General features: G+C 40.7%; 1 protein-coding gene across 10 annotated transcripts in view; it reads left to right on the forward strand.

Moving 5' to 3' along the window:
• PDLIM5 (PDZ and LIM domain 5) overlaps positions 1 to 24,637 on the forward strand; it is a 127,324-nt gene that overhangs the window by 41,297 nt on the left and 61,390 nt on the right. The gene's annotated exons all lie outside the window — the stretch shown is intronic.

The raw sequence follows: 24,637 nt of genomic DNA on the forward strand, positions 1-24,637 counted from the left end.
GCTGTTTGTGCCTGCCTTCAGCAGTGCAAAGTTCCTCAATGAGTATTGGTTGACTATAACAGTGTTTCTTCACCAGTTACTGTATTTCCTGGTAAATAATTGTGCCTTTAACGAAAGGGCTGCCTCTTTCTGAGACTTCATTGGTACAAGAGTTAAAGAGGTAACATGGTTGTAGGTCTGACAAACACCCAGCTCTCCAGGGTGGTGGTGCTTGTTCCCAGTCCTAAGTGATGTGTAGTTGAACAGTTATGTGAGTGCTGTTTTCTGTAAGAGGCTACAGTTCAGCCCTACTTGTTGATTCTTGTTTTTCCTGTTGTCCTTCTGTCCTTTGATACTTAGCTAGCCTTAATAAGGGATTCCCTTTGTTTAGTCTGTGAGGAAAGGATCATCTTGTGGTGCGGTTCATGCCTAGGGCATCTTCTTGAGTGAAACTTGAAAGGTGGCATTAAAAGTTTCTTGATGAAAAAGGTATTATACCAGATCATATATGCATAGTATCTAGTGTGTCATTTGCTCTTCTGTCTCCTGACGAGGCAAGCAGGTCGTTTAGAAATGCACTTTCCAGGAGCCCACTGAATCACTCCAGCAGGCAGCTGGGAGTGTGGGGATTTGGCCCACTTTCTCCTGTCACCACAGATTGATGGGCAGGGTTAATATCAGATACAGGAAAGGAATAGCAGGTGTGTCTCAGTCAGGCAATAACTTGTCTGAGACTGCTTCTGGTTGAGTGCAGGGATGAATGGCTTGAAAATAGAATTAATCATGAGTTAGCCTGGTCCCTTCCTGTTCTCACCCTTCCTGCCCAGTGCAGCATCTGACTCACCAGCGTCTGCTACCTGACAGCTGAGGGCTAAGTCAGGATCAGACTAGCAGAGATCAAAGAAATAGCATCTGGGGGTGGGACAGATGTCCTCTCTTGCAGCTCTGCCAGTCTGCAGTCCCATTGTCTCAGCTGTTTCGAATTCTGTCTGGATCCCATGAAACCAAAGCTGTGGACAGTGCTCTCCTGGCTCCTCTGCCTGTGAAAACTTCCTTGTGCAGATTGCTCTTGAGCAGGAGGTTTGCTTTGATTGTTTATTTGTTCTTTATAGCCTGGAAGAAAGTGCTTCTTGGAGTCAGACTGGCTCATGCCAATTGCAGAGGCTGGCTGCCCATGGGAAGGATGACTTGAGAGTATAAACAGGGTGGCAAGATAAGCCATTTTAATATTGAGGGACCTCCTTAATTATGTTCTTCTGTTCCTGCCTCTTCTCCCAAAACAAATCCAAGCTAAAATATTTGGCTGTTATTGTTCACATGCAAGATGAGAGATGCTGTCAATGTGAAACAGTGTTGGCCTTCAAATTATGAGTTGATGCCATAGGTATGAAAATCTAAGGCATATCTTATATGGGTTTCACTGCTTTTAATGATCTTTAGGGATTTTTACACTTTTCTGAGCTTTTATCTATTTCCTCATGGACTACTGATAGTTTGAGCTACAATGTAAGAATGTTGAAGTTAGTCTTGAAAGAATACATATATTCTTAGACACTGCCCAATTTGATGCTGCTTTAAGGGAATACAATGATCAGTTGGTTAGTGGTGTTACCTAGAGGTCCAAGAATATTGGAAGGGCCTTATGGCTTGAGCTAATGGCTTTTGCACTGTGAGCATGTCCATGTGGCTTTTTATGAAAGATGTAAAAGAACTCAGTTTAATCAGTCAGGGGAACCAGAATGTAGTTTGTAAGTTCAATCTGGTACATGTTTAGTGGTAGCACAGGGTAACCTTTATTCATGACAAATTGTAGAAGTACTGTGCAGCCATCTGCGGATGCCTGTTTTAATCTTTATCAGTTATAATTTGCCACATACTCATGTGGAATATGTAGAAAATTAATATAGACAAGTATAATGTGAAGATAATATGGGTTAAAAATACTGGGTATGCCATCAACCTCACGGCATGTCAAGAGAAGTGGCTGGCTTTGCTGTTTGCTGGGGACGGATTAACCAAAACAATCAGTAGTTATTTGAAAAAGAAACGGTCTTGCTGTGGCTTTTTAGGATTTTGTGTGTGTGTTGTGAGGATAAGAGTTGGTAGTTGGTAGGAAAGCAGTGGTGCATCCTAGGGATTAGTAAGCTGTTGAACCTGAGTGGGTCCCATTTGAGGTTGATAGGCTCCAGCATCCCAGTTGGCACAGTGGCCAGCGCATGGCAACAGCTTTTAAAAGATATGAAAGAAACTTCATATGTCTACATGGCAAAACAAAAAGAGGCAATTCTTCATGATCAGCTTCCTTATTATAAATATTTTAACTTGATAAGCTTTTGTAGCTCTGGTCAGGCTTTCACTTGACTTCCTCTATTCTTTACGTACAAACTGGAAAAAATAAGAGACACAAAATAAGGGGCAAGTAACTGCTTTACTGGGAGTTTGGAAGGGATATTGAAAGCAATGTCTTTAAAAACTGTACTTACAGGTTGTAAGCAGAATATTTATGGAGGCAGATGTGTATGTACCTTTTGTGGAAAACCAGTTTAGATGTTTTGTAACTTTTAAAGAAGGTTTGCAAAATATTTGAAGGGAGAATAAAATCTCCCTTTTTTTTCCCATGTAAGGCAATGTTACAGCTTGGTTTTTTAAATACTGAATTGTTCTCTGCTCCTTAAAGACCTGCAGCTGTCACAATTGCAAGTCCACCTTGCTTGGATATTGCTTAAATACAAATAGATAAAATAGGTGTAGTAGGTGCCTAATAACTCACATGTGTTGGGAAGCATTTCCAGGTATATGTCTTTAAAATTACTCCTGTAAACAAGTCTCACTGTTTAGTATGAAGGTTCTATTTTCTTAAATTATGAAATAATATTCTAATTTTGGCATGTTTTGGCATTTTTTTATATTAGATATGGCCCAAAAATATGGGGTTTGTTTTTTGTAACCTGTGATTTTAGCCTCTTGATAGTGGGCTGAGGGGTTTTTTTTTGTTGTTGTTTTAGTTTAGGGCTTTATGTTGTTGTTTCCCCTCCCTTGGGAAATTCTTTTTGCATGCATCCCTTCTGCCCTGAGATCTTGCTCTTTTGCACCCCAATATTTTATTTTCAGTTAAAGCCATTTCCTGGTTCCCAGGAGGTCAGATGGAAACCAGATGCTTGCTTTTTGGATGTATTTTCAACTTCAGTAACTCAGTATGGGCTTCCATAAATAAATCTGTAAGTTGCTGAACAGCTAAGAGCCACCACCTATTTTTTAAATATTATCTTTGGGGACTGTTTCTCCAGACTTCTGACTTAATGATTCTTCGGAAGTGATAAAGATGCAGAATTGTTTCTACTGGTGCATTAGATCATGATACCCATGAAACTTCTGGGAAAAGTGTCAGTGAGCAACCAGGGATAAAAATAATACAGAAAAGCCTAAAAAGTTGATTTGGTTTTGTAATATACAGCTTACCTCTTTCTTAAAATAGATCTGCACAACTATGGTGTGTTTTTTAAGGAAATTTCTTTCATCTATCCCTATGAATTTAGCCATTTAGGGGTAAAAGGCATTGGGATCATTTGGCTTGGGAAGTGAAAGGAGGATTCTGAAGGGTGTTTACCTCTTGATATGTTATGGTGCTTCAGAAATCTTTCTTGGTACAGTTGGTAGGCAGTGAGCTGTTGCCACAATTCTGCATCCAGCTCTTCAGTGGATGTTTTAATGGCTTAAAAGCACAGGGTTGCCCAAGTGTCACAGGTGAGACCAGGGCCTGCTGGGTATTTTTGATGTCCACGTTGAGAAGACTCGGAGCCAAAATTCTTAAGAGCCTTAAGGCTGGGTTCTGCAGTTGGTAAACCTAAATGTTAAAAACCACGACACTTATTTTATCTTCTTCCCTCAATGTGAATCTTTATCATATCATTCTCTCTCATGTTTTTTGGTTTTTCTTTCAGGAAACAAAGTCTAGACTTCTAGCTGAAGAGCAGCTGAAATTCTCATGATTTGAGGTGGGGTAATAGGGAAAAAATGTTACGGATCATTTGATTTCTATTTTCCAAGGTCATTTTTAAAGTTATCCAACTCAGAAAGGGCTTTCTGCAGCAAGACTAGCTCATATGCTTTTTACTATTTTTATTGTTCCCAGTCTTGCTTTTATTAGAAAACAATATAATGATATTACCATTTATTGTATTTAGAGTCCTGCTCTGCTTTGGAATTGCAAAGGAGGAAGAGCATTTGGTGTGCGAGGAATGTGTGTTCTGACAAAATGGATGCTTTTGTTCCCTTTTTGAAGATGGGGAAGTGAGGCACTTTATAGACTAGGTTTTAAGAGACTCAAGTCCTTTGTTCCTCAGGTGTTGATGCATTTCTGTAGTGTAGGTTACCTGTAATCTATTTAGTTTCTCAAAAATAAAAACCAGCAGTGCAGGAAATGGCACCATGGAACCCAAGAGCCAGCCTTGGTCACTGTTACAGGGAAATATGAAGACCTGAAGTTCATTGCCTCTGTAGAAAAGAGCATAACTGCTAAATTAAATGGCAGGTGAGTCCGTAATAAAAATAAAAGAAGAGGAGCAAGCAGAATACAAGTATAGAAAGGATTTCTATATAAATATGTATATATAAATATATATAAACTATTAACAATACAGGCTTCATGATGGTTAAAACTCATGCTTTCAGGTTTGAGTCATGGGTTTCTTGGGGCAGATATCTTGTTTCCATAAACCATATAAGGATGAGCTTTAAGAAAGCTATGATAAGAATGCATTTGGAAGTCTGATTTTTCTCCAACTTTGGTTTACGAGTCATCATCATTTCCCTTACATAGGCATTTTGACTTCAGTTTTGTTCTTTAGTGATTTGCTTTTTCTAGCACATAGAAGAAGGTTGATTGTCCTGTGCCAGTTGAACAGAGGCAATAAATGGGTTGAAAGCATCACAGCTTCAGAGTTTTTTTTTTTCTAAATCTGGAAGTAATTTTATTTTTTGCTGGAATTCTTTTTTTTTTTCCCCTATAATATTAATTCTTACATAATTTTAACAGGGACATCAAAACTGAGTGTTGGATGATTAAGGAAATAAGCACCATTATCCCTTTTTAACAGAGTTGAGACACAAAGATTGCAAAACTCAATAGAAGTCATATGGCTAGGAGTATATAAACAAACTATATACTGACAGTTTAGCTGCTAGTCAAAACTTTAGGCAACTTACTCCTCAATGCTAGAGTTTTACTCTCAGTCATTAATACTAGCTTTCAGTAATAATGCCTGAAAAGAAACTGGCTGAAAAATAATGCCTCCCAAACAGAGTGTCACTTCTCTCCTTTGTCAATGTCTCTAAACTTTGAGGTGGTGGCTGTTCCGGGTAGCTCGCTCAGTGGAGCCCCATATAGCCCTGTGAGACTTTAAACATTCCTGTTGAACTTTCTGTATTAACCACACACTCTTCTGAAAGTTGCAGTAGAAAACACTTAACCCACTTCTGATCTGTTGCTGATCTAAATGGTCATGGCCTCCTCCCTGCCAAATGCCAGCATCTCAGTGACTTGAAGACTTAAAACTCCCAGGTGAAATTTTAGGGGAAAAAAAGAATCAGTTTTCAAAGTCTTAGGTAGCCTGGAAGCTCAAAGAAGTAGAGGTTTGGGCAATGAATCTGACCAGCTTAATGATTGATGCAGGTATGGATCTGTTTTGCTCTGTATATTACAATTCTTGTTTTATTATATTTTCATAGAATCATAGAATAGTTAGGGTTGGAAAGGACCTTAAGATCATCTAGTTCCAACCTCCCTGCCATGGGCAAGGGCACCTTATGCTAAATCATATCACCCAAGGCCTCGTCCAACCTGGTCTTGAACACCTCCAGGGATGGAGCATTCACAACCTCTCTGGGCAATCTATTCCAGTGCCTCACCACCCTAACAGGGAAGAATTTCCTCCTTGTATACAATCTAAACTTCCCCTGTTTATACCCCTTGTCCTGTCACTACAGTCTCTAATGAAGAGTCCCTCCCCAGCATCCCTATAGGCCCCCTTCAGATATTGGAAGGCTGCTATGAGGTCTCCACGCAGCCTTCTCTTCTCCAGGCTGAACAGACCCAAATTCCTCAGCCTGTCTTCATACGGGAGGTGCTCCAGTCCCCTGATCATCCTCGTGGCCCTTCTCTGGACTTGTTCCAACAGTTCCATGTCGTTTTTATGCTGAGGACACCAGAACTGCACACAATACTCCAGGTGAGATCTCATGAGAGCAGAGTAGAGGGGCAGGATCTCACCTCCTTTGACCTGCTGGTCATGTTTCTTTTGATGCAGCCCAGGATACGGTTGGCTTTCTGGGCTGCCAGCACACACTGCAGCTGGTTCATGTTCATTTTCTCATCGACCAACACCCCCAAGTCCTTCTCCGCAGGGCAGCTCTGAGTCTCTTCCCTGCCCAACCTGTACCTGTGCCTGGGATTGCTCCGACCCAGGTGTAGGACCTTGCACTTGCCATGGTTAAACTTCATGTGGCTGGCATCAGCCCACCTCACAAGCGTGTCGAGGTCCCTCTGGATGGCATTCCTTCCCTCCAGGGTATCAACCGAACCACACAGCTTGGTGTCATCGGCAAACTTGCTGAGGGCGCACTCAATCCCACTGTCCATGTCAGCGACAAAGATGTTGAACAAGACTGGTCCCAACACCGATCCCTGAGGACACCACTCGTTACTGGTCTCCAGCTGGACATTGAGCCATTGACCCCAACTGTTTGTGTGCAGCCATCCAGCCAGTTCTTTATCCACCGAGTGGTCCATCCATCAAATTGATGTCTCTCCAATTTAGAGACAAGGATGCTGTGTGGGACAGTGTCGAACGCTTTACACAAGTCCAGGTAGATGACATCAACTGCTCTACCCCTGTCCATCAGTTCTGTAGCCCCATCATAGAAGGCCACCAAATTGGTCAGGCAGGATTTGGCCTTAGTGAAACCCTGCTGGCTGTCACCAAGCACCTTGTTGATTTTCATGTGCCTTAGCATGCCTTCCAGGAGAATCTGCTCCAAGATTTTGCCAGGCACAGAGGTGAGACTGACTGGTCTGTAATTCCCCGGGTCATCCATTTTCCCCTTCTTGACAATGGGGGTTATATTTCCCTTTTTCCAGTCATCAGGAACTTCACCTGACTGCCATGATTTCTCAAATATGATGGCCAATGGCTTTGCAACTTCATTCGCCAGCTCCTTCAGGACCCGCAGATGGATCTCATCAGGACCCATGGACTTGTGCACGTTCAGATTTTTAAGATGGTCTCGAACCATATCCTCTCCTGCAGTGGGCCCAAGGTTTTCATTCTCACAGTCCCTGCATCTGCCTTCCAAGACTTGGGTGGTTTGGTCAGAGCCTTTGCCAGTGAAGACCGAGGCAAAGAAGTCATTCAGAACCTCAGCCTTCTCCAAATCCTGTGTAGCCAGTTCTCCTGAGAGCTTCCTGAGGGGCCTACATTCTCCCTAGTCTGTTTTTTATTTGCTATGTACTTGTAGAATCCCTTCCTGTTATCTTTAATGCCTCTAGCTAAGTTTAATTCTAACTGGGTTTTTCCTAACCTGGTCCCTAGCTTCCCAGACAACATCCCTGTACTCTTCCCATGCCACCTGTCCTTGCTTCCACTTTTTATAAGCCTGTTTTTTTCATTTGAATTTTCCTCGGTAGCTCCTTATCCATCCAAGGAGGTCTCCTGGCCCTCCTGCTTCACTTCCTTCTGGTTGGGATGCAACACTCCTCAGCTTGTTGCAGGTGATCCTTGAATATCACCCAAGAGTCTTGGGCCCCCCTGCTCTCTAGGGCTGTATCCCATAGAACCTTACTAAGCAGGTTCCTGAAGAGGCCAAAGTCTGCTTTTTTGAATTCCAGGGCAGTGAGCTTGCTGCATGCTCTTCTCACTGTCCTGAGGATTTTTTGGAACTCTGTGTTCCCAAAGAAGCATTCAGGTTACAAAACCAGGCATGAAGAAATAGGAAAATGTGGTAATGGGGAAGTCTCCATTAAAACCAAAACAATATCACTTAAGGCTGCAGACGAGGGCTTTCATGACTAGGCAAGGAAAGTAGTAAGGTGAAGTAAGTAATGTGGCTCTCAGAGTGTATTATTGATTGAAATATATGATCACTTGTTCTGCAGTCCCCCTCATGATCTCTAAAATCTCCATTTCAGCAGCACTTAACTCACATGTGTTCAGAAGGTTTTCCTGAGGGTGTGGAAGGGCAGGAGAGACTTGTCAGTGGGGCTGTAGAGATGTGTATATTTGTACTGGGGTTTGGCACTGGAAGCAGTTTTCAGTACGAAAGTGTAATGGAATGTGTGCATGTGGTGTGGGGCTGCTTGCCCTGTCAGACCCTTATCCTGCTACTTTGGGGTTCGCTCTGTGGCATGGGGATGAGGAGACAATCCACACAGACCTGTTGCTTGCCCAGCCTGCTGCACTCAATGGCAGCTGATGGAAATGCTCGGTATGTAGCTCATTGAGGAGGAGGTGATCCAATGTTGTGTGCCTTGCAGCATGAGAATTCCCAGGTGCTTTTGCCAGCCTGACCTTTAGGCCTGTAAGGAACCTCACTTCAGGACCAGTGCTCCTGTCTGATTTACAGTAAGTGGATGCTGCTGAGAAAGCCACTTCTTGTATGCAAATTTGAAGAATCTGTCTGAGCCTTTGGAGGTGAATCCTGTCAACTCTGTGCAGGTTCTTCAAATTCCTGCGAGCTCTGTGAAGGCCAGCTTCAGGATGTGGAGGTGAGGCATTGCTGGTCTGGAGTCTGGCTGTTTCACCTCTCTTGGCTCTGCTGGTGTTGGTGCTGTGTAGAAGACTTCCTTCTCTTATCAGAGTGCGGGCTGGTGCCTTCTCTGACCACATCTGAAGCTGCAACTGCTGCTGTGTGCCCAGGTGCAGGGTGACAGCTGACCTAAACCCTTCCAAGCTCATACCCTTGCATCTTAACAAGAGCTTTCCTAAAGCTGTGAAAGGGTTTTGCCTGTGGCTTTTAATGCTGTACATTGCAGTGTAAGCAACTGAGTCATCTTCAGTTCTCCTGTTTTATCTGGCTTTGAAATTAAGCAGCATTGGGTAAAACTTCATCCAAAGAATTCAAAGCTAATGAATGATGCTGGTTTCTTCTTTGCATACAAAGGTGTCTTGGTATAAAAGCATACGGGGTTGTTCGGGTTTTTTGTTAATTGGAAGCAAGGTAGAAAGTTTTTGCTCCTAATTCAGCTGCTGAACAGGTTTTGCTAGCTAAGCCATGCCTTTGGAAAGCCTGCCCGCAACCTGAATAAATGGAAGCTCTTGCTTCCAGCTGGAATACAGAATCTTCTGTTGCATACAGCCCTTTGCTGCACGACAGCTAGCAATTAGGTGAACCACAAAACATGCTGCAGCTCAGTGAACCTGACAAACTGAAGACTTGCCTGGAGGTTCAAAGGAGAATTGCTAGGATGAAGATGGAAGTTTGCAGCCTAAAAATGGAATTCAGTGACTTTGCAGGATCATACCTCCCCATCTGCCAGGAAAATGGGTGGGAGTAAGCAATAGTTAAGTAATAGCAGCTTTCTTCACATTGTGTTCTTTAGAGCCTTCCATGGGGATTCTAAGAGCTGCAAAAGATGAGGATTTGTAAAGGTGGTTCAGTTTCTTGAGGTTGATACAATATATAACATAGGAATACAAATATATATAGTGGACAATGTCAGATGCTGATCTTGGATCGTTACTTACTGCGTGTCAAAATATTTCATTCAACTTTAAAGACTTTTTTTTACTTCAGTTTCCCTCTACCCCATGATTTACACCACCACAGAAGAAAAAAAGGGAGGAGGGAGGCAAATAAAATGAAACAAAGGAGCAGCCCTGGAATTAAGTATTTAATTTGGTGAGGCTTGAAGAAGAAACATGAAATGTGTGTGTGTTTTGTGAGGGTTTTTTTTGTTGTTATTTGTTTTTCTATTTTATGTTCAGTTTGCCCCCAGAGAAATGCAGAATAGAATCTCTGAGTTACAGCATTTGTGGCAAATTTACCATTATGCTTTTGAGGGTTTGTCTGAGTGTAGTGTTTTGGTGGGCTGAACCAGAGGGCACTCAGATTATTTCAAAACTCCATGTTGTATGAAAATAAGGAGGCCAGCATCAAGTAATTTCCTCTTGGAAGCTGGGTACCTATAAGTTCAATTTGGGATAAATTTTCAGGATTCCTGCCCTCATAGTTCAGGTCCTCAATGGAACAAGGGTTGGCCAGTTGAGAGGTTGCTTGGGAGGATAGCTCAGATGTCATAGATATATAGAGCCTTATAAGCTGCTGGATGGGAAATGAGTTGGGGTGTCATTATTTGAAGGGTAGCGAGTGCTTGCGGGAGGAGGTTTGCAAGTCTTGTGTAATCCGAGAGTCCGTCACTGAAAATGCAGGGAGAAAGAGTTGGATCCCATAAGTCCCCACCTGTTTGCAGTGGATCAAGTGGTAACTAAAGGGCCTAACCAGTGAGAAATGTCTGTGCCTTTGCTTTGTACAAGTTGTTGCATAGCACTGACATCTGACAAATACACCAGAATCTAATTCTGAGCTTTGTCTCTTAATTTTTACTTTTTAAATTGCTTGCTTTCAGAGAGAAGTGAAGATTTTTTTAGTATTATTTTTTTTTCAAATAATGAAAAGGGTTTTGCTGACCCTATAAATGTTTGCTGTAAGGTCCAAAACTATGCATATCTTTCTGATATGTTGGGACTAGCGAAAGAATAGATGTTTATCATCTGTTGTTATTACATGGATTGTATTCTTTAATTCCCACATTTAAGACATGAAAATAATTGCTTTCTGCTATAGTTCTGCTATAAGGATTAAACAACTCTGATGGTAACTAGTGTTCCTAGGGGTTTGATTATTGCCTAACAGTAATCTGCAAGATGCAAATGTTTCAAGTTAGTTTTGCTCATCTTTTAAGTTGATTTACATTCCCAGTGTTGAAAAGCTTTTTCACTGCTGTTGAAGAGTGGAAGAAGAACATGCAATGCATGCTCAAACATACCCACTTTGAAGAGGTGTAATTCTTCCTTAAGCAATCTTTAATTCTACTTATCATTATATACATGTATTTTAGGAATGTGGGAACAGAACTAAGCCAGTAGGTATTATGGAAGCCTAAAAAAATCTCTTAAAAACCACAGAAGCTAATTTTGCTGACTGTTGGTATCTATGTGATGTGCAATAAGACTATTTAACAGAAAGAAGTGCCAACTTCCTACATGAGGGGAAGATTTCAGCTGACAGTGCAATACCAAATCAGTCTTTCTGTAGTCATATCCCCGTGCTTTGGGCCACACCACTGTTCTGAAGACCTGTAGCAGCCATAGAAGTTTGTTCCATGTGCTTTTTGTTTTTCCTTATCTCTCTTGCTTACACAAATGATGCTGAAAGGCGTGCTGGGGTTCTTCAGGGAATGTGGGGTGCATGTGTGGTGTCAGTTTATGGGTTTAAATGGGTGATAGGAAAGCAGTATTGTTTGCTCTTAGAGTGAGTTCCTGGTTATGTCTTGCTTTTTAGTTATTCTGAGGAAAGGGATCATAGCTGTGTTTCAGGAAGTTCTTTTGGTAACTTTCTTCCTCCCATTCAGAAATAATCCTCAAAGGGGAATGTAGTTTTGTTTTGTTTTCTTTAATGAGTTATAGCAAGCCACCAGAAAAGTGATATTATTAGGATTTTGTTGTATTTTGTTTCATTTGAAGTGATTTTCATGGAGTATTATTCCCCAGGAGGCCTTTGATGCCATTCTGGATATAATTTCCTTATTTTCTAATAGACTTCCATGGTATTCAAGGTGACAGTCACTGATACTCCATAAGCACTGCAGCATCATTTATATTTTTTTGCTTCCCTGATAATATTATCTACTATGTAAGTGTAGATCCAAGAGTTTCAACATGTGATTCTGCTGTTATTTCAGTGTTAGAAGTTATTCATATTTCAATATGAATAGCAAAGAGCTCTGTCTATATACTGATTTTTACATCCCTACTAGCTGCCTCACATTTTCTGATAGGACGTGTTTTGGCCTGACAATGAATAAGATGTGTTTCAGTGGATATGTTCTGGTCAGAACAGTAAGCCTGAACAACAAAGAATGAATTGAAAAACTGTAGGGATTGCTTTGTCTTAGAGGAGTGTACTGGATCAGTGAGCCTGTTAGTCTGGTATCCAGACCCGTTGTGGCTGGTATCTGGTGATTCAGCAGAGGAGGGGGGTGAGAACTAAACTATACCTTAGTAACCCCTTCATGGTGAAAACCTGGGTGCTTACACAAGAGATGTGGGTTTGATTATCATAAACACTTGTAACTAATAATTAAATTGGTATCTTATGGGCGTTGTTTCATATATCTAGCAACAATACTCTCATCCCAGAGAGTCTTAACAAGATGAAGATGTGCTGTGTGCGGATGGAAAGTATTTTCTCACATTGATACTTTGCTTTTTAATTGCCCTTCCCTCCAGCTTTGTGCACAGTGTATCCCCACTTGCACCTAATGCACAGTGAGTTGTTCAGAAAAAAAGTTCAGTTTTCTTTACCCACTTCTATATGCCATTCCCGCTTTTGGCGGGATCTGTACCAGATCTGAGCCTCTGTCAACTCTGTGGTTCAAGACTTGAAAGTCTGAAGGATTCACCTGACAAATCAGTTTAGTCACAACTGAATCCTTATTCCCACCAGAAAAAAAAAAAGGTACTTTGTGCACATGATCAACTGCAAAGCCATTGTGTCATCACTGAGATGCAGCAATTTCTGGTCTTGAAAGGACTTTGGTTCCCAGCTGGGGTAGAGCCCTGGAGGACATGCTTCCCTCCTTTACTTCCTATGTTTGAGCCTCTGCCCAAAAAGCACTTGGAAAGAAAAAGTTTCCTTCCTTCCTGTAATAAGTAGGGAGGTTTGGAAGACAGTACCTCGACTTGGTAAATGTTTTTAATTGCATTTTAACCTGCTGCATTTGTTTGGTGTTTGCTCCACAGTCCTCTGTCTTGATACCACTGGCTACCACTTGACACCACTGTCTTGACACCACTGGTACTGGTGGCTACTGGTCAGGTCCTTGCTGTCGCCAACTGCGGGGAAGCTAATTAATATAAGGGAAGAGTTTGATGCTGCCAATTTCAGAGAGCTCTAAGAAGTGGGAATCTAGATATAAAGGTGAAAACAGATGTCAGAGCAGGAGGGAAACAATTCTGAGAAAGAATAATAAGTTTCAAAAAATGAGGAAACTTTTACAGAAAGATAAGGTAACTTTCAGGAGAAGTTGTGTCACATCCTCAGCACCGAGATGTTAGTGATGGCTCGTATCACTGAATGACCATCTCTTCTGCAAAAATACAAGATGATGAAGACTTGCCTTTGCTTCTGATCCATGAAAGTGTAAAACCAAAAGCAGTAAATGTATAGGGATGAAAAAAAGTTTATTACAAACATATCAAGAACACTTTGGCTAGTAATTTGCCCACTTAAAAATTTAGGCAGGTGTGGGGGAGTCTTGCCTGCCTGAACCAGAGCTGAACCTGGTTTCATTTATTTATTTTTTTACTTAATGATAACTACTTCTCTTATAAACTGTGCAAATTATTCTGATTCTTGCCTATTTTTTCAGTTTAGGCTGAATTGCACTTGATGCTAACAAAGTGTTTGGTGCATACTTTAGAAAATGTTGGCACAAAATTAGGGTTTAGCTTTTTTCCAGCATTCTTGTAGACTGTGTAAACTGAGCACAGTCTGTTAAAATGAAATTTGCAAATGATTTCAGTCTCTTACATTTAAATTCACAACAGATTTATATGCCTCCATATTTTGGGATCTTTGATATTCCTCGTAATGCTTTACAACTTTCAAGGTTCTAATGTCTGCTGAATTATGGCACAGCTTTGTTTTCCTCACATTCCTAACTCTTACCAAGAAACAATTAAAATACTACTTTAAAAAACCCGAACCAAATCAACAAACAAAAAACCTCAGAAGGTTTGCTAAGTTATTTTTATGTGGATGTAGCTGAGCACAAAATCTTCCAAAATAAAAAAAAAAGAGAAGTTTTGAGAGATTACAAGCCTTTGCCTGATACACAAACCCTATAGAAAGTTAATGTCTGCGGGTGAGACTGTTGAAGTTGTTGTTTGTTGCTTATTGCTTGGAACAGTTTTCACTAGGCAATTAAACGGTTTTCTGAGTGGCAGTTGTTTGGGGGTGGGGGAGCTTGCTTTTTTGGCCTAGTCTGTTGTTTGTGTTTAAGCTGTGACTGATTGCTGCTATACAAGAGAGAGCATCTTGGCAGAAGGGAATGAATTATGGAAATAATGTGAGCATCAGTAGAGGGAACTTTTAATGCTCAATATCTTTTGGAGGGGAAAAATGACCAAACCCAGAGTAGTTAGTCTACTGACCATGTAGTATCCTTTTTGACTACTAAGCTTCCATGCAAAAAATGGAATGTGGAATACATTCTTAAAATATATTACAGAGTTTAGGAAGCCAAAGTTTTAATGAGCACAGTGACTTCAGAGGTAGCTAATGCTTCTCAATTACTAACAGATTATTTTTCCTTCCTTTACATACAAAGCCACTCCCCATGAGCAGAATGAGTTTTAGTGACACATGGAGTCACTAAAATACACGCACTGGGCTAAGTATAATATATAATAGTTTTTGCAAGCACAAAAATGTGTAATATTTTCCATTCAAGGCCTTTCAAGTACTGCAGTTTATAAGTGTGCCTGCTGTTACGAGTCATCTTGGAGTCCCCTTGCCAAAAGAGTTGCCAGTTATCTCCTTTCCAAGTTTTGGAAGGAAGGTGATGGGTTGACAAGTCAGAAATTTTCCACAAAGTCTTGTTAACCCATAAGAGATCGCCCTGTTAGCGTGACAGCTAAGTGAATGCTGGGGCTAGTATTTGTGCGTTACATCTCTTGGAGATGCCTACACAGGAGCAACATTGAATAGCTTAATTACAAAGAGAGTATGGGATTTTTGTATCTCTAACTCTTGCCTAAAGAAGCAGAAAGCTTTTAGTGCAATTTGAGCAAGTTGGAGCAAGGGCAGACTTAAGTTCTTCCCCTTGTGGCCAGGCTGCTAGACTAAGGTGGCACAGTGCTGTGAATGGATATCTTGGGCTCATGTGGAAGTTTTAACAAAATCAAGTTTCAGCACAGCTCAGGCAAACATTGTCATTAAAAAAACAAACAGGAAAAAAAGTATTAAATCTCAGTTATCACATCACAGGTATTTTGGTAGGAAATGGGACTGAGGAGAGCTACGTGTGTCATGTAGTGAAAATTGTTTCCAGGACTTCCTAATGAATGAAATCCATGGGTCACCAAATGGTTCTTCCTTACGTTAGCTGTAAAAGTATTATAGTGGTACACAATGCAGTTGTTGCAATTTATAAGCAGAATTTGTTCTTTACTAATTCTATCATGCAGAATGCATAAAGGTAAGTGGAGGTAGCATGCCAGTGATAAAATAATTAATAATATACTAATTCAATGTTGCTGTGATAATTTCAAAGTGTGGGGGGGGAAGTAGTTGGAGAAATCAGAACTATGTATTTTTGAATCGTGAAGTGGTATAATCTGGTAGATTTAGGAGAATGCATTCCTAACTTACATGTTGGTTTGTTTTTACATTAGAAATTAAAAATGCATTTTGGAATAAAATACTTATTAAATTTTAAATTTCTTTTCATGTGGTGAAAAAAACAGTTCTTCGTTTAATGAGAGCCTTAATCTGCTGGTAAAGATAATGGAGCCTGAGGCATTTAAGAGCTTTCCTGGAGAAACATAATACCTTGCAGGGCTGGACCTGAATTGTTTCTGCCATACGCCAGTAATTAGCAAACACAGCACATATTTGATCAAGATTTGAATAAAGGACACTGCTAAAACTGTGCCTTTTGTTTTTCTTTTCTTTCTTTACAAAAGAGAGATGAAGGAGGCTATGTGGCTTTGTGGCTTTGTGGATATAATTTTATGACAAACTTTTGTTTTAAAAATACATCTTTAATTTTGATCATGGATATTTTTTTTTCGGATGAGGTGGATTTTATCCCCTTTTTCTTTCCCCAGTGCATGAGCACTAGAGAATGTCTCCTTATTAAGATATCATGAATAGCTGCACACTGTGGGTGGGGCCAAAAGGAAGTGTGGGTGAGCTGGAGTAATTGTGAACATTAGATATTGACTCTTCATTATCCCTATTCATTGTATAATTTGCCCAAATGATTTCATTCTTAAAAAATGCTAAGAATTCATCTGCTCCTTCTTCTGATGCACCATGGTCTTGCTGTTTTCTTTTTTTTAAACACCACAGAAGACTCACAATGAGTCACCAAATCATTGCATTACCTCTTGACATCTTCAGCATTCTTCCTTTTTTCTCTGTCTGTCTGGCAGTCTGAGTGGGGTACTTTTGTTTGTGGGGGAGGGTTATGGTTTTTGTTTGGTTTTTGTTTTGTTTTTAAATTGATCTTTCTACAGTCCATCTGTCAGACTTTGCTACTATTACCCAGTTAGGTAAAAATGTGAGAATGAATTGTAGAACCTTTTAGGTTGAAAAAGACCTTTCAGACCTAGTCCAACTGTTGATACTGAAGACTCAGTATATGTAATTAGTGGCCTAATACTATTCCCTGCTTTATATCACTGTAGGTTGCTAATGGTCAGGCAGGGGAAGCAAAAGGAAAAACTGGTAGAAAGGGGAACAAACTGGTAGAAGTGGGCAGGACCCGGAAGATGATGGTCATGATAGATATGGTAGTCTTTCAGTGTGGTATTAGGGAGCTCTTGTAGTTGCAATCATTTCTAACTCTCTTCACCTCTAGGGCTGGTCAAGCCTATAGGAAAGGCTTGGATAGGCAAGGACCAGCACTGTTGAGAGCTCTCCAATAATCAGGCTTTGTGCAGCCTTCAGGAGTCAAGATGACCATGGACTATCACATATGGAGATTGAAGGTGGCCAAACTTTGTTGGCTTCCAAAGTATGGTACTCAACCAAAGCTCTGTGAGATTACATAGAATGTTTTTCAGGACTGTGAAGAAATGCTTTCCATTGTTGCATGAGACTGCAGAAATCTTAACCGTTCCACAGCTCATTGATGTCGTTTTTCCCTCATTTGTGGATGTTTCCTCTTGGAGATAGGAGTTGGCCCAGGACAAATAATGCTGGTCCCTGGTCTGCTTAACATAAATGCATTATTAAGAAAAGATGTCTGGACAGTTGAGCTTTTCATCTTTGTCCAAAGAGATCACTCAAGAAGCACAATTTACAGTGTGGAGACCAGTGTTCAATTTACAGTGTGGAGACCAGTGTTTCACATTGTGTATTTCCTAGCTCCAAGACAAATGGATGCCAAAAAGACGTGGTAGAAAGTAGCTGGGTCCTATGACTTTCCCCTCTTCTGAAAAACGTCTTCAAGCAGTAGACTATGGAGTTGCAGTCCTCGTCATGGCCTACCAGGACAGCATCTTCTAGTAAAACAGTATCCATATAACAATAGTTTTCAGGATCGAATTAGTGTATAACTGTTTGGAATGAGTGTTTTCTGCAGTCAGTAGCTATGCTTTCAGAGTTCTTGTATTTCAGGTAACTAATTTAAATGTTCTCCCCAGTGCTGCTCTCCATTTTCTTGCTATTACCTGTGAGAGAGTTTGTAGGTATCTTCTGTATGACTGGTGGTGATTCACCATTCACAGTCTCAGGTGAAACTTTTCTACCTATTCCTGGTTTGATCTGTGCAACTCATCCAGTATCCCTTTGAAGTTAGGGGGCTCACTGTCTAGTCACCACTAGCTGTGGTGCTGTTGACCTGCCCATTTATTTTAAGCTGCATCCATAATTATTGAGTGAAAGATTCATGGAAACAATGTGAAGCTGGCCAGTTTATCTTCACTTCTTAAAATAACACAGATACCTCAGAGAGTGGCATGATCTTTAGTGACATTTTAATTCTGTTGGCACACTCTGAAATAGCCAGCTGGGGCATCATAGGCAGACTTCAGTTTTGAAGCCTTGCAGATACCATCTAAATGCCAAACTTTTGAGCAGCAAAATAATGCATTTATATATAGATTAAACATGCAGTAATCAAAGTGCCTCACAACGCATGCCAGTAATTGTGAACAGCTGCATTAAACAGCTGTTAAAACTACTCCATGCCCCAGAATGCATGTATTTTGTCCAGATATTACTCATGGGTATATCTGTATGTTTGTTTTGAGAATACAGATAATCATTTGGAATGCATTCATCTGAGGAGATTGGTCCTTGATTGTATCCTGTCAAGAGAGTAGAAAGTATAAGCAGGCTCAGACATTTAAAAAAGTAATCCAGCTCCAGTCTCACACAGCAAATGAACAGTATCCTGCTCCAAGGATCTTTGCTGTGTTGTCTGAAAACAAGCATTGCTTTAATAAAGTTATATAGTGTTTGTGTGTATGGTGTCTAGTACTTTGCAGTGCTACCTCCTCACAGGCTTTAGGTGTACCTGCAGAATAAGCAGTGCTGAGATAGAAATACCTAATCCTCTCTTTCAGCTTGATTGCTATTCACTGTATACTGTGTTTGGCTGCTCATTATTCTGAAGGGGAAAAAATGCTTTAGCCAAATCTTTAGCTATTTTACAAGGGAGTAGGCAAGAGTATTGAAGGGCAAGGTACCTGGATGTGGCAGCATGAGCTGTCCATTGCCGTGTGTTAGAACAACTCTGACTCTTTTCCATGGAAACTAGGCTCTGTGAGGCATTTATCAGAAGAGGTAATGGTAAGTTTAGATATGGAAGAATCACTTTTTTTTTTTCTTGGAAGGATTGCTCCTCTCTTAGCAGGTACTAAATTACTTCTCAAGTTTTGCTCACTTTAATTTTATGTCACCTATACTAGTTGTGTTAGAGCAAGACTGGCCCTGTGTGGGCAGCCTGAAAATGTTACATTCAATTCACTGAGAAAGTGAGACCCATTAAGTGGTATGTACCGCAACTTAATCCAGTAACTGGACAGGATTTTATGTGGTATGAGGGCATGAAACACTCAAAGCTCTCCTGTCCAAGTGATTGAACACAAAATTGAGAGGTGTCAGCTTTTAATTGCAAAAATCTTTTAGTGTTTTGGGTAGCATCTTTTTGTTAAGAAATACATAGCATTACTGCCTGCAAAATGTGTGGCAAATTTCTCATATGGCTGAGATGATAGAGGTAGTTTGATCACTTTCTTTGTGTGTTTGTTTTCCTACAAATTCCTTTATTTTACATTTCCTTGTATAACCCAAGGTATTTGTTTTGTACTTGTTATTTTAATTTAAAAGCATTAAACATAGGATGATTTAGAGGTTAGAAAATTGAAGGTGACTTAATGGTTATGGTGTAACAAACCAGTGGCAAAATGGAGAAAGTCTTGGAGGTGCTTTAGCCTCCTCTAGTATGCCGGTGTGTAGCTATAAAAGTAATTGTTAGCAACAGCTAATGTTATTCTGTACCTGTTGGTGAGGCATGTTTTGTGCCAGTGAGTGTTTGAGGACTGGAACGTGAAGATGTAGAAATTCTTTCACCATGATGGAAACCAGTCTTGTCATCATAGTTGTCCTCATGTTGTTTGTGTTATGTGTTCCCCTTGGGTTTTTATTACAAGATGTCTCCAGCAGCCTCCAGTTCAACTGCAGAAAGTTATGTCATGCAGAGGAGACCAAGTGTAAAGCTGTCAAGGTCTCAGGATAGAAAATACAGGGGAAACCTGTGCCTCTGCGTGAGAAGCTTCACTTTGGAAGCCTCATGTGCTTCATGTGCGCCGTAATTTCCAGAGGAATACAGCAGCACAGATCTGATTTGACTGTGTTATTAATTTACAAACAGCCTGATTAAAATCTCCTTGAGGCAGTCATGACTGTACTGTTTGTAGTGATTTGAAACACTGATAAATTTATCCCCCCCCCCCCCCCCCCCCCTCCCCCGTAGTTACGTGAAGGTAAGTGTTAATAGGAAGATAACCAGAAAAGCAAGACAATTATAACCCCTTGCAAATATTAAGCAAAACTTTCTGGCTGCTGCTTTTGAGTCTGCAATGCTAGTGTGAAGTCAAGTGTCCATTGAACTCAGTAATTTCCTAAGACTGCCAGAAGGACAGCGAACTTGAAGAATAGCAGTTTGACCCAGGTCCAAAAGTTTTCTGATCAAATAGTTTCTAAAGCCCTGTTGATTTACTTCCCAGAACCTGAAAGTAGCCTTGGGATTTGGCAGTCGCTCGGTAGTCATGCGTGAGCGGTGGTGCTTTCTGCGCTGCCGGCCAAGTCTAGATAAATGGAAAAGCTTGCACTCAGGAAAGTTGAAACATTTCTTAGTTTATGACTGTTCTTACCTGTGAACTTGAGTAGTGTGTGAATATATTTGAGAGTGAAACTTTTGTCCCCTTTCCCAGAAGATGGGGGGGGGGGGGTGTGTGGGGTGTGTATTTGATACATAATCTGGATTGAGTGACATGTCTAATGGCATTTATTTAAAATCTTTTGAAAGTTGACTTAATATTGCTTCTGTTATCCCAGTATTAAGAATGGGTTCTCTCATCTATGGGTTCCCTATGGCTCAAAATCTGGTAATGTACACGCAGTTTACCTGACTTAGTGATGCCCAAGCCCATCATACTTCAGTCCACTGTGTAATCTGTGTCATTTTTCCCTTTGTAAACACTCATCTGGTTGTTTGGGTGCCGCAAGTGATGTTACTTTTCTCTATTTACACTTTTGTTTTTCAAATACACAATGTGCCCTGCACCTGTTGCTTTCCTTTGACAAACACGTCTCTCCGAGGTGCATGGTTTATGATGCTAACTTGCAGGCATTCCTCAGTTATAAAAGGATATGTGATGATCTGTCAAGGGACAGTTATCTCTAAATGGATTAAAAGAAGTTTACACAGTTTAAATGTGAACTCTGCCCTTCATATGCTGAAAATAGTTCCAAGATAGCTTAAACTAGCTAAATAGTATATTTAGTACTTATACAGGTAACTGTCTTCTTGATTTCAGATAGTTAATTTTGCACCTCTGTGAATGTGCGTTGTAAAGACTAGAAAAAAACCTAAGGTAAATGGGTGAACTGACTGGTGGTGTTAGATAAACTGTTCCTAAGCATCAACTCACAAGAAAAAAGAGACATGCTGTAAATAAAACCTGTCCTCTGCCATGCAAGATATCTCTCAGCTGTTGAGAATCAAAATTGTAGTGTCCCTGATGCGTCGATAAGGCTTTTGCTACCTTTTCCTCTAGTAAAGAGTGGGATGAAACTATATTAATGTTTGGCTGTTTGGAAAATAAAGGTCTTACTGAAAGATAGCGGTACTATCATGAAAGCGTAACAGCATGAGAAAAATGGGATGTTTGGTAATGCTGGGAAAAGCACGCAGGTTTTCAGGAATACAGGTCTGAAACAAGGATAAATACAAGTTGAGAGCCATTACTAAGCAAGTTTACCTAGATAGGTATCTGTTACATCACCTAATAGAAAGGTAAATGGTAGTGGCAGAGTTAGACATCTATTAATAGCTGAATTGCACAGCTGCACTGTTTCTGGGCTCTTTTTTTTCCACCCAGTTTTGCAAAAAAAATACTGCTTTTGAGAAATTCCAGGGTATTGTCAGTAGAAAGTCATGTCTGTGGCACAGAACCACAAAACCCCATGAGGTAATAAAAACACACATTGTGCCTGTCAAACATTGCTCACTTACTCGAGTCTTGCATTACAGCTGAAGTCATGTTTGCAGCATTGTGAAAAATCTCAACAGGTTTTGTGACCATCAGATGTTTTGCGTCTGTTTTGCATCAGTGATTAGTTGCCCAGAAAAGCAGTTAATTGCTTCATATGCTGTGAGCGTGCTGTGAATGTTATTCCCTAAGTATTTAAGCCCAGAAGGATAAAAGCTACTTTTTCTAAAGCTAGACTGTGGGAAGGGGAAACTCTGGATCAGCTGGATCAGGCTGAGTCAGATGGGCTTATTAATGTGTCTCTTCTTTCACCATTGTTGCAAGGGACAGAATTACAGTGCTCTGCTTTATGCACCTTTACTTAATCAGTGTTAGCATTTCCAGTAAATTGGTTCCTTGTCTGATTTGTTGACTACAGGAATTAACTATTTGAGATCACTGCTGCTTTTTGAGTTTTTCATGCTTAGCTTTTGCAGGAAACAAAATGACTTCCAGTTGGAGCTTGTACTCTGGCAGCTGCTCTTTTGATGGCTTCCCCTTAAAGGTGTGGTGAGGCCTGTTGGCCAGGCTAACTTGAGGTCTTCTAGATGCAATAGTTGGAGGTTTTCTTCTAAGACTTTTTTCAAATTGAAGTTGTTAGATATCCAAAGCTATAGTAGACAGCGGTTTCGAGACAGTTCTAACTCTTCTCAGCACATTAGACCTGCTATACGTGCTGCTAAGACAGTGAACTTAAATACACAAGCATATAAACAATACAGGGAAATGATAAAGGTCAACAAAAGTGAGGACCTGTAGTAGAAAAGTTAACTTCTTCTGGCAAGTGCGTGTTCATTAAATGGATCCTGTAATAATTTAGTAAAATGGTTTATAGTGCTTCAGCTCTGCTGTTCACAGCCACCACCACCTGTGGTAGTGTCCCCTTTGGGGACAGCCTGGGGGCCACCCCTCTAAACATTTCTGCTGCAGTGAAGACTGGTGCAGGTATGTGCTGGCTGCAGTATCCCTGCAGTGGAAATGCCTGTGGTTGTCCTGGTGGTAGTTTGCCAGTCAGGCCCTGGGCTCATGCACTTCGAGGGCAGATGTTCATTCCTCACTACTGGGGTGGTGTGGGGAGGGAGGAAAGCGGTGTCTGAGGAGCCAAATGGGAAAGAAAACTTGCTCATTTGGTGGTGGGTCATACTTGGGAGTTAGACAAATGCTTAATAGTGTTCCTGACCTTAAAAAGAAGAATTAAAACCACAGCATATCCTATGAAAACCAATGGAATTCATCCTTTTAGATGCAGGTAGCATCATGCTTCTTTATTGGTGACCTCTGGCTTTTCTGGACCATCTCCGAGCTCAGCAATTTTCATGACAGTCATGCAGTTGCAGCAGGTTCTCTACAAGTCCACATAGTTGAGATGATGTGCAGCTCTGAATGCCGCAGGTGGAAATTCAGAAGTTATAGTCTTAGGTTGCTCATACTGTTCCCATATCATCATTAAGTCATGAAGAAGTGGGAAGTGTGAGAAAGCAGCTGGGATTTGGCCAGAACTGCCTACGTAGTGCTTCTGGGCTCTGTATGGGTGACACCACTTCCCCCCATCCTAGTGACCTAGTGAGGGACATGGGTCTTCTTTGGTATTGTTGCCTGACACCTCAGAAACAGTTCTTGTCTTATTTGGTTAACTACATTTCCCATTTTTTCATGTAGCCATGGATAGGTGAGCTGCTTCAGGGAGGAGGGATATGCTTAGCTCCTGTAAGACATAAAATGTAATAATCTAACATCTCTCTAAATGGCCAGATTCTTTATTTGAGAGAAAAAGAGTTGTACAAACACTTGTTCATAAGCACGTGCTTAAGGGGGAAGGAGGTAAAAATCCATAATAAGGATATGTTTGGGACTGGGGAACTGTGTCATGCAATCCCAGTTAAAATAGATATGACTGCACTTTTAAGCTTATTTGTGCTGTGTTTTAAATAAAGGAGGTAATCTCTGGAAGTGCTTAAGGCCAGGTTGGATGGGGCTTTGAGCAGCCTGGTCTAGTGGAAGGTGTTCCTGCCCATGGCAGTAGTGCTGGAACTGGATGATCTTTAAGATCTCTTCCAACCCAGACCATTCTGTGATTCTAATGTAAACATTGTGGAAAGCACTGGAAAAAAAGAAAATTAGTGGTCAGTTTTCAATCTCCTAAATTATTGCCTAGATTTGATGACAGACTGAAAATATGAAGTTGCCTTTGAAGGACTAAGTCCAAAAGTCATTTAGGCTTCTGCTTTTTATTAAGCTGACAATTTTTATAAGGTAGCTTGCTGTGTTAGAATTAGTATCTAGTAAGCACTTCTAAAGAATACCAAATGTATAAATTTCACTTTATTAAAAGCCTGGGTATAGCTGTTTTGTCTTGTTTCTTGCACATAACAGTTAAGCAGATACTGTTATGTAGCAAGACAGCTTTAGGAAAACTTTTATCAATGAAAACATTCAGGTTATAACTGATGAAAACAACCTCCATCACTGAAAGTAATGTAAAGGAGCGCTTGCATACAAGCCGTTATTTTTCCTGTGGCTTGTGAGTAACCAAGGATTGGCGAGGTGGGATTCCTGCTTGCCAAACTTGATCATATAGACATACCGAGCTACCATTTGTATATAGGCTGCTTTTTAACTTTTCTAGGACAACTGGCAGCCATACAGCATTGCAAGGCACTGGCCGTACTTGGAGTGCTTCACCTGTTTAGGCTCTGATCAGGGGAGTCATGGGTAGAGTACAGACTGAGTTGCTCCCCATGTCCAGTGCTGGCCATATGCATGGGCTCTCCAGGTTTCTAAGCCTTCTTCCTCATGGGAGTAAGAAGCATGTTTTAAAAAGTCTGGCAATCAGAAGGTGAGATGAATTCTCCCATTATTTTTTCCTTAGCTTTTTATTTGTTTTTTGGTTTTGTTTT

This window comes from Pezoporus wallicus, unplaced genomic scaffold (assembly GCF_028554395.1).
Source record: "Pezoporus wallicus isolate ANWC-B61680 ecotype Strahan unplaced genomic scaffold, APGP_CSIRO_Pwel_v1 contig_6999, whole genome shotgun sequence".
In the NCBI taxonomy this organism is placed as follows: Eukaryota; Metazoa; Chordata; class Aves; order Psittaciformes; family Psittacidae; genus Pezoporus; species Pezoporus wallicus.